The sequence below is a fragment of the Condylura cristata genome, unplaced genomic scaffold, assembly GCF_000260355.1.
Source record: "Condylura cristata isolate star-nosed mole 26May11 unplaced genomic scaffold, ConCri1.0 scaffold00012, whole genome shotgun sequence".
In the NCBI taxonomy this organism is placed as follows: domain Eukaryota; kingdom Metazoa; phylum Chordata; class Mammalia; order Eulipotyphla; family Talpidae; genus Condylura; species Condylura cristata.
Genome location: NW_004567113.1, coordinates 8,005,733 through 8,016,176, shown reverse-complemented (window position 1 = coordinate 8,016,176; position 10,444 = coordinate 8,005,733).

The following is a 10,444-nucleotide window of genomic DNA, read 5'->3' as shown; positions in this document are numbered from 1 at the left end:
CCCCAGAGCCCACGTGTCCGGTTTTATCCCCACCTGGCTGCTCAGCTCCGCCCTCACGTCCCTGCGTGCTTCTTCTTGGTACTGATGGGATTTGGAGTTCCGGCATCGAGTGGGGGCGGAGTCCGTGAAACCTGTATCTGTTACAGGTGGTCCCTGAAATGGACCCATAAGGTATACCAGCAAGAAAGAAGTTTGCAGTAGGCTCTTTAGAGGGAATATCCAAGGAAATACAACTCAGGCTGGCTTTAACCTACCTGTTTGATGCAGAGGGTAACAAGAGAATTATAACTCTCATTGTAAATATTTTGGTTTCTGCCACTAAGTTATTAGAGTTACTAGTCTCTTCTGGAATTGTCATTTTTTACAGGAATGAGTAGTGGAAATAGGTTTGACTAAACAGCAGATTCTATGAATGTTAAAGTCCATTATCTTCCTTGAGTATTCCACATTTTTGTTATAAACATCCTTTCTGTACCCTTTTGGTTGACCTACATCACCTTTTGTTGATAATCCTTGAACCCTTTCTATTCCTTGCTATTGCTTTTCAGCCAACCTGCCTGCATCCTGTTTTAATTTTCTCTGCTTCCAAGACCTGTGTCAATTTGAAACAGGGAACTGCTTGTTGGATATGTTTGGCATTTGTATTGTCTTCAGCTTCAGAGTTTAACAACTTCAAATCACATCAAATTACTCTAGTTTAGTTCCCTCCAATGGCATTCCACTGCATTTAAAATAAAACCCAAGATTCTTACCATGGTCTACAAGAAGATTCTGTGTTTCTGCTAGCATTTCACCTCATTTCCTATGGCTGATTTCCTTCTTACTTACTGTAAATACAGTGACTTTTATAGTATTTTGAATACCCCAAAACTCTGCAAAATCAAGATTCTCCTCTGCTTGGAAATCATTTACTGCCTTTCATTCACAATGTCATCATAAATCAGTTTTGCCTTATATCACATTACTTTGCATGACCATTAACGATAACTTTGTCACACTTCAGTCGGATAATTATGCCCCTGTTGCGAACCCACCAAGGGGTGCACTGACTGCTTTGTTTGCCCGTCACCCTTGGAGATGCGAGAAAATGAAGCAGAAGCCTGGAGTCTGAAGTCGGAAGTCTGTTTATTAGGACTGCCCATGGGTATATATAGGGTCTGTAGGTGCAGGGAAAAACAGGAAATGTGTCCAGGAAATGTGTGCGACTCAAAGGGTGTGGTGCATGTTTGTACCAGGTCTGGGGCTTCTTGTAGCTTCTACTTGAAACAAAGTAGTGGGCTGCAGCTATTTGCAGGACAGAGTGCTCTGCTGACTTGTTTGTTGGCCTGACTGGGGAGTGTGCTCACCCATGCACAACATTAGCCAGCGCGGACAGGTGCACTTGAGGTCCTGTAGAGTTAGTCACATGCCCCAAGATAGGAGACCTAGAGGTTCATAAGGAATGCAAAGGCATTCTTAGCCATATTGTTCTGCTCCCTGGCCTTCATCATCTGACTCCAACTCTTTATCTTACCTTTTCTTTTTTTTTTTTTCTAAAGATTTATTTATTCATACAGAACTAGTGTACAGGCCAGAGTTGCAGGGGCAGTGAGAGGATTCACCAGAGACAGAGTGGGGGGCAGAAAAGGCAGATCAATGAAGTACACTGCTGAGGGGAGCAGGTGGATCAGGAGAAGTGGCCATGTGGGTCACCTCTGGGGCAGACGGGGATCAAACTCATGTGGAAGTGGCTTCCGATTCTTAGTTCTATGCTTTAACCTGCTGCGCCACCAGGGAGGGTCCTAGAAATCGTTTTTTTAAAGATTGATTTATTTGTTTGTGTATACAGAACTAGTGTACAGGCCAGAGTTGCAGGGGCAGTGAGAGGATTCACCAGAGACAGAGTGGGGGGCAGAACAGGCAGATCGATGAAGTACACTGCTGAGGGGAGCAGCGGGCGGGTCAGGAGAGGTCTGCCACGCCATGTGGTCACCTCCGGGGCAGGCGGGAATCGAACTCATGTGGAAGCGGATTTAGATTCTCAGTGCTGTGCTTTAACCCGCTGTGCCACCAGGGAGGGCCCCTATCTTACCTTTTTATGATCTGAAATTATATTATTTACATGTTGTATTCCTTAGTATTTGCCTTTTCCACCTAGAAGTAAAGTTCCAGGATTTCAAGTGCTTTCAGATGCATAAATTACTATCTATGTGAAATGGACTTGTGATGGGTACACTGCAGGCATTTAGATAAATGTGTTTAGTAAAGGAGCAAATGATTAAATAAGTGAACGGAATCTTTCTAAAGGACATACTGGACATTTAGGTCAAGGAGGGCAATGACTGAAGAAAATTAAACAGAGGCCAAGCTCACTATCTGTTCTCTGCATGCTAGAGACCTAGGAAAGCATGTGGTAAATGTCAATTCGAATCAAATCAGCGTGTGTGGGGGGTTGGGGTGGGGGGCAATGCTGTAAATCTTGTTCTGAGACTTGAAGTCAGAGGAAGAAGATGAATGTCTGGGCTAAAGCAGAGTGAACTTGCTGTTCCTCTGTCTGATGGTGCATTTAGTCTTCAGAGAATTGGCTGAAGTGAACCTACTTTGGTGTGTGCTATACTTACTCAGTCTGTGGATTCAGTGTTGATATCACCCTCATAGACAAGTAATGTCCATGTCCATTGAGAAGTACTGTCTTTTAGTTACCTGGGCATCCAGTCTGGGCAGTCCCTTAAGTGGCCCAGCTAATTACACTATACTCATCAGAGCTGGCCTTCCCAGGACTGTTTATGTTCATTCCTGTTCTCAGTTTCCCTGTAGCCTCAGGTACAGCTGACTTATCCTTCCTTTTCATTTTCACTAGCTAACCCTGGAGGAACGTTCTTCCTCTCACTGAGACTTTGTTCTACTTTTTGTCTTTGGATTAAGTTGTCAATTGGATCATAGGTCACATTACAGTGCCTATTTTGACATTGTAGACAACATATTTAAAATAGTTTTTGTGCAATTTGTTTTTTGTTTGATATGAAGGATATCTTTAACAGACTCAAAATCTACCTTGGATTTTTTTTTTTTTCTAGGCACTGCCACCTCCAAATATAGATCTTTCATTTTGCATTCATGGAAATAACTCCAGTCAACCATTTCTTATGAATTTTCCTCAAATATTATGACCCTGCTGGAGAAGATGAAGCATTTCTTCTCACCATGTATAGTATATTTTAGCCCTCAGTAAATACATGTGTTTGAACTCCTGTTGCCTCGTGATGATATATGATGCACATATATGGTTTATTTCTTGGGGTTCCACATTCAGAAATTATTAAAGAAAATTCTAATCCAGAGAAGATAGATGGATTAAGGAAAAAAGTAATAATAATAATTAATTAATTATTATTATTTAAAAGGTTAGTCACTTTGGGAAACTAGACTGTCAAGAGCACACTTGTAGTTCATAGAGGCCTGATTTCTGGTGGCTTTCCCATGGGTGGGTGTGTCCAGACTGCTTTTTGTAAGCTTCACTTGTTGTGAATCAGGGAGACCCATGGTGTAATTTAGGCTGTAATCAGAGTCCAGCTTTTAGAATATTGAAAATATGATTTGCAATTTTCTCTGATGCTGAGGAGTTTTCAATTTAACCAAATCAAAATTGCTTTATTATCATATAATTGTTCTAAATGATTAAGCTTCTCATGATCAGAATTGTGCCTCACATGGAGTTTATAGTGGACAGTGCTGATCTAGATACTAACAAAAGAGTAAAAAACAAGAAAGAAAAGTCCTTATGACAGAGCTCAGCTATTTTGATGAGGATATACAGAATACTATGTCAACTAATAAATATGTTCTTCCTCACTCACTGCTCCATATTTATGAACTTGCATACTTGCTAAAATTGATTTGTGACCTCCAGAGCATAATGATAGTGCTTCTGCAACCATTCAAAGATATGTGAGGAATGGCAAAATATTCAAGCCACTTTCTGTGTATATTCCCAGCTACAGTTGAATAAGGCAATGTTCTTGTTTCTGCTCCTTTTAGTTTTCATCATCTATTTATCACTTTTTACTCTTTTGGGATTTTCTGCTTTTGATGTTGCTAATAGTTCCCGACAGTGCTACCTAGTAGCACTGTTTCAAGAAAACAGTGACATAGAAAAAAAAAATAAACCTCATTCAAGAATGAGCTTTAGTTCTATTGGTTATGAGTTCAATGTTCATTAATCAACATCACATATTAAATAAGGGGTTCTAGACAGACACGTGAAACAAGGTTTATACAGATCAATTGGTAAGAATATGTGCAGGAGCTCACTGAAGCTTAAGTCTACCTTCCCCTGTCTGTGGTTCAGTATTCACTATGGCAGCATTCAGGGTGAACTTACAGGATATAATGACTACAAATAATAAGAATTGGCTGTATATAATACAACATCAGATAAGTAATAAGCTAGAATATGAAGATAAAAGAGTGATGTGGTGAAGGTAGGAGAATTACTAATTTGGAAAGGACAGCATGGAAAAATCTCTTTTTCAAGGTTGGTACCTGAGAACAGTAGCAGAAGATAAGGCATCTGACAGATCACATATACCAGGTGGCCATGATAAAGACTTAGGATTTTACTCCATATGTGATTAGAAGATTTTAGATAATTTTGAGGATATAAGTTCATATCATATTTCTTAAAAGTTACTCAGACTTCTTTGAAAAAATAAGTTCTCATAGGAAACAAACACTGAGAGATAATGGTGGCTCAGAACCCAAACTATTGCACTTACAAAGCAATATCCTTTCCCCCTTGCCATTGAGATATGTCCAGAACTTAGTCCTATTTTCTTTCTTCCTTTTTTTTTTTTTTTTTTAAGATTTATTTGTTTGTGTATACAAGAACAGGGGTGCAGACCAGAGGTGTTGGGACAGAGGGTTAGAGGATTCACCAAAGACAGAGTGGTGAGCAGAACAGGCAGATGTACTGAAGTACACTGCTGAGGGGAGCAGTGGGCAGGTTAGGCGAGGTCTGTCATGCCATGTGGGTCACCTCCCTGGCCGGAGATTGAAACTGTGCTGCAATGACTGAGGAAAACTTCATAGTGCTGCAGTTTAACACATTTCACCACCAAGGAGGGTCCCTATTTTCTTTCTTGATACCTCAAGTTGGCTCGGCTTTGGTCCCAAACCCCCAACCCTCAGAGCTAACCCTCTGTAGAGTATTGTGTGCTGTTATTTTATGAGATGTGGTCCCAAAATGTTAGAGTGAAGGATAAGGTGAATGGAGCTAGACAGAAATGAGTCATTAAAGAAATCATCGTTGAGTTGGTTACTTCCTAGAGTAAATGCTGCTAGAGTAACAAGCTCCTGTGGGCCCTCTGGGAAGGCCTGAGAATTAGAAACATTTTCACGGGACTCTGGGGAAGTTCCATCCAATGGAATGAAGAGCTGTCCCTAAGGGCATTAATTGTACTCTGGGCTTCCCTGAGATGGCTGTGTGGGCTGCTATTGCTTCAGGAAAATCCTCAAGATCACAAAGTAGAAAGACACAGTGAGTGTAAGGAACTGGTCCCCTCAGCTACAGCTAAAGTTGTGCAAGGGTGGAGGGGTGGGCATAAAACCTGTGCTCACCCTCCCTTTTGTAACTGGAGATTAACTGTACCGAGGTGTACACGCTACATAAATTGTTCCTTGGAAACCCATTTAGTACTTATACTCAGGAAGTAAGGTTCTAGACCAAACAGACCCTCTGAGACTTTGAATACTATCCTCACACTGTGGCAGTGTAAATATTGCTCCTGGCAAGAAACTCGCTTGGGAGTTGCTGCTATACCGAGTGGATATAATGCTTTCAATGGCAGACTAGCTTTCTTGTGTATTGGACTAATTGGTGGATTACATGGATAGATGCTGACCATGTGAGAGTCGCATAAATCCTCTAAACTTCATTCAATTTAGTTGCAGAAAAGGAATAAAAATAAGATCTGCCTTTTGAAATTGTGTGGGAATTAAATGACATATTTCAATCCAAGCCCGGAACCCAGCACCTGGTACGTAGTAAACAGAGTAACAATGAGTGTTTGTGGTTCCTGTCTATGCTTCCTCCCATTAGTTTTCTACTTAGTTTTCCTCTTCCCTCCCCATGTTTTAGAGACCTGGGAAGTTTGCTAATTCTGGGATTATTACTACCATTAGGTTTGTAAACCTGGGGTCAGGAGTCTGCTTCAACTTTCTTTCTGACTGAGGGTATAAACTTTCATGGATCTTCCCAGTAACTATTTCTCATGAATAAATCCACAATTAAATCACATATGTCTCTCAGGATGTGGCCTATTTAATTTAATGATTTCTAATCCACATTAAGGACTTTGCCAGACTTTTAGTGGTGATTTTGTTTATCAAGTTGGAATGGATGTTGCTATAACCATTGTTTTTAACTGTTCTACGTATTTACTTTCACGAGTGATCTGTCACTTTATTTTGCCTTAGCTCTATTTCTTTAAAAGAAAATGGGAATTGCAGGGAAAGGAGAACAGTTCTGAGGACAAACATTGGAAACTGGCTGCCTTTTATATTCTGATTATCTCTGCAAGCTAGTTAAATTAATGTTAGGCTAATTTAGCAGACAGGCTTTTTCACTTCTGCAGCAGAGCAACAATACTAGTTACAAAAAAGAATCTGAGAGTATTCTTGGAAAAATCCTCTGGCTACTTTAGTTATGAGATTTCAAATTCTTTTTGGATTGCCTCTATGGTGAAACATGCAGAGAGACACAAAGATGTGTAAAATACAGCCTTTGCTCTGAAGAGAGCTTCCAATCAGAGGCTATGATGAAGATGATATACCAAGAGATGTTATAGGAGGCAGAAAATATAGCAATTTTTTTCCCAAAGATTGATTTATGCACGCAGAACTGGGGTACAGGCCAGAGGTGGTGAGAGGATTCACCAGAGACAGTGGGGAGCAGAACAGGCAGGTCAATGAAGTAAACTGCTGAGGGGAGCAGAGGGTGAGATAATGTGGATTGGGTCACCTCTGGGGTGGGGGTCGAACTTGCAGCCAGCTTCATAGTGCTGTGTTTTAAAACGCTGCGCCACCAGGGAGGGCCCCAAAATGGTCTTTTATGTCTGCTAATAATTGAAGTGTTCATGGAGAAGTTGCCTTTGAACAGCCACCGTGAGTGGTGGGTTTTGGGTTATGCAGTTATAAAGTAAAAGGAGGCCTTGGAGTTTCTAGGGAGGAGACATAGTTGGGGCATCAGAAAATATTGTGAATTCAGGCAATAGTGACTACAACAACTGAACTGAAAAATAAACTGAGGTTGTTATCTTGGCATTTCCTTACTTCTATCTTCATGAAATCATTATTTATTAAAAAAGTAGTGTTAACTCACATAGTTTCCACAAATAAACAATGTTCATGCATTTTATTTTTTTTTAAATGTTGAGAGCAAAGGTGCACACTAGCACATAATTCAAGCTACATTTCTAATACATCTCTATTTCTGATATAGTTTGCATGTGGGACAGAATTTCTTTCATGCATTTAGTCTTTATTTTTAGCGAGTCAAAGTTAAAAGCTATTACTATTAAAACAAAGTTGTGTAACTGCCTACTAAAATGAGAAACAACAGGAAGTTATCCATGATTTATTTATTCTTCAAATTCTACTCAGTTCCCTTTAGTACACTGTGGCATGAAGATCATATCAACCTGGGTTAAATTCGACTTTTGTTATTTATTAGTGTCTAACTTGGGACACATTTGTCAATCTCTCTGAGGCTCAATTTATTTATGTATAAAGTGGGGGTGGCAAATAAAAGTAGAGCACATTCAAATGCATGCTTGAAACCACCAAGTAGCCTCCTTTTGGGCCAGCTGTCCCAGTGAGTTATTGTCCCACTATGGGGGAGACCAGTACAGATGTTCCTGAACATTAAGATAAGACTAGGGGTTTGGCCTTGGGGAATGCCAGACTTCACCAGGTGGTTCTGTTGGTAATTGCCATGTTTCTTGTTAATCACAGTTTTCTTCCTCTCTTTCTTCTTGAGGTAACATTAGTTTAAAAGTCAGGATAGGTTTCCCTTGCACTCTTCTAATGCACTCCAAATGTGGAGGTGCATCCTTACCTTACCTCTTAGTCCTTCTAACTTTTTAAAATGTTTTCCTCATCTCAGAGTTCTCATGACAGAGTAACCTATACCAGCTGCTTCCCATTCTTGATATTGTCCATTGTTCTACTTTGTAGTAACTTCTCCGCTTACAACAGTCAGGAAGCAGATGTGGTAGCAATAGATATAGCTCATTATCTGGATAAAAATTTTACTTGGCAGCAGTCCACCCTGCAGTTGCCAAGTCAAATGCAATAAAGTGCACATGATTTGATTAAATGAAACATTGAGTTTCCTTTGCTGCTCACATCTCCCTATTTGGGGGCAGCTGGGGTTCCAGGCAACTATGTGGGGAAGCAGAGAGCAGGATGATCACTGCTAGGTTTTCCAGAATTTCCCCTGTGCTCTGAATGATACTTTTCATGTTCACTTGCAGTCACTCAGCATTTCAAGTTAGCCCATCCCAAACCAATCTTGAAAGACCTATAACCAGCCACTAACATATTAAATCAGAATCTTTGCAGCCATATTGATCTTCTATCTTCTTTTTCTGATGATAATATTTCTGATTATAACATTATATGTTATATGAAAAAGTATAAAGTTATAATATTGTATCAATTATAACAAATCTAGAATTTAACATTTAAAGTCAACTGTTCATTTCCTCAATCAAAGACCAAAGCCCAGCTATCATCATCTCTCATTTGGAGACTAAAATTATTCCCTGTTGGTCTCCCTATGGTCCTTTTTTTCCTTACCTACAGCCATCTGCTATACCCATTGAGAGTGGTCTTTTAAACATTTCAGTCATATGGGGTATTCTGCTAAAAACACTTGTAGAGCTTCCCACTGAATTTAGAATAAAATTCAAAGATTTTACCAGAGTCTGTTAAGTCTTGTATTATCACAGCTACCTATTCCTCCATTTTCCTCACTCTCATTTGTAGGGTAAAGGGAAGTGATCAGGTTTTTTTCTGCCCTCCCCAATTAGCATCAATGATCCACACCTGTGGTCTTTCACGCATGCATGATGGCAACACCAGGAGTGGTGTGGGTGCGTATGAGAGAATTCACCTGAGGCTGGTGACTGAGACTATAAAGGCGGTGATGCAGTGCACAGAGCACAGCAGTAGAGGCCCATGAAGAGATCATGAACGAATGTCTGAGAACCCAGAGAGAGTAAAGATTCACCAGGGGCTGGGAGGCCTCCCTGCCTTCCCTGCAGCTGGCTGCCTCATGCAAATGGTGTAGAAAAATCACTATAAGCCTGAAAAGCCATGAGGGCTCCTGGACTTCTTTACATGGCTGCTCCAGGCCTTGCTGCTGCTTCATCATTGCTTTCTCTGTCACATGCAACCAGGCTGAAGGCAAAGACTGCTACAGGTGATATCCCCTGGTAGGGGTTGCTGGTGAGAATAGAGAACCCCAAGGAAAATGCTTACAGAATCACATTTTGAGGTGGGAGATCTATAAGAAATGTAAGTGACTGCAGAAGGGGGAAGAATTATTCAGTCTTCGGGGTTCAAAGTTTTGGTTTCTTCAGCATTTGGGGGTCAGTGGATTTCAGCCCCTACACTGCACAAATCTTCCAGAAGGCTATTGTGGGCCTCTGAAAGTGAAGGCCTCCAGCAGCCAATCTGGGAGAGGAAAAGTTGGGATAGAGGCTTTGCAAGTTGTAGCCTGGCAGGGAAGGCGGGCACCTGATGCCTCACTAAGCTGCATGAGCATCAGTTCCTTTTGCTACTGCAGCTGCTAGTTAGAGCGTCTCTAGTCTGGTGTTGAGCTGGGGCATCCCTGCAGCTCTGGGAGCATCTCTTGTTGCATTTTCTTTGTCTTCATAAGTCAGAACTTGACCTGGAATCTGGCTGCTGCTTGCTTCAGGTTGGCAGAGGCAGAAAGATGTCATCTTAGACACACGGCCTGGTGTTGGTGAGAGGAGCTCTGTGCAGTGGCAGGAAGATGCCTTTTTAACTGCCTTTGTGCAGGGGGAACACTGAGCATGGCTTTGGGTGAGGTAAATGGCCATGTACCACTTGGCCTCAGGAACTTTGTTTTTCCCTGGTTTGTGAAATAAGTTCCATTGTTGTTTCCTAGGTAGTCTTGCCACTGTACTCACAAATGAAGAACTCAGACAGTGATGGTAAACTATCTGGGGGGTGTCCATGGCCAGTTTAGTGCCCCTTGATATCTTGGATCACAATCAGCCTCCGCAAACCTGACAAATAACATCTGCTGTTATAAATAAGTGACTGATGCAGAGCAAAGTGCAATTTGCATTTTAGAGATTTAGAGAAAGGAAGTGGGAGAATGGAGTAATCAGGAAAGGATTCTTGAACGGGTGGTATTTGAACAGGCCTTAGGATGTGT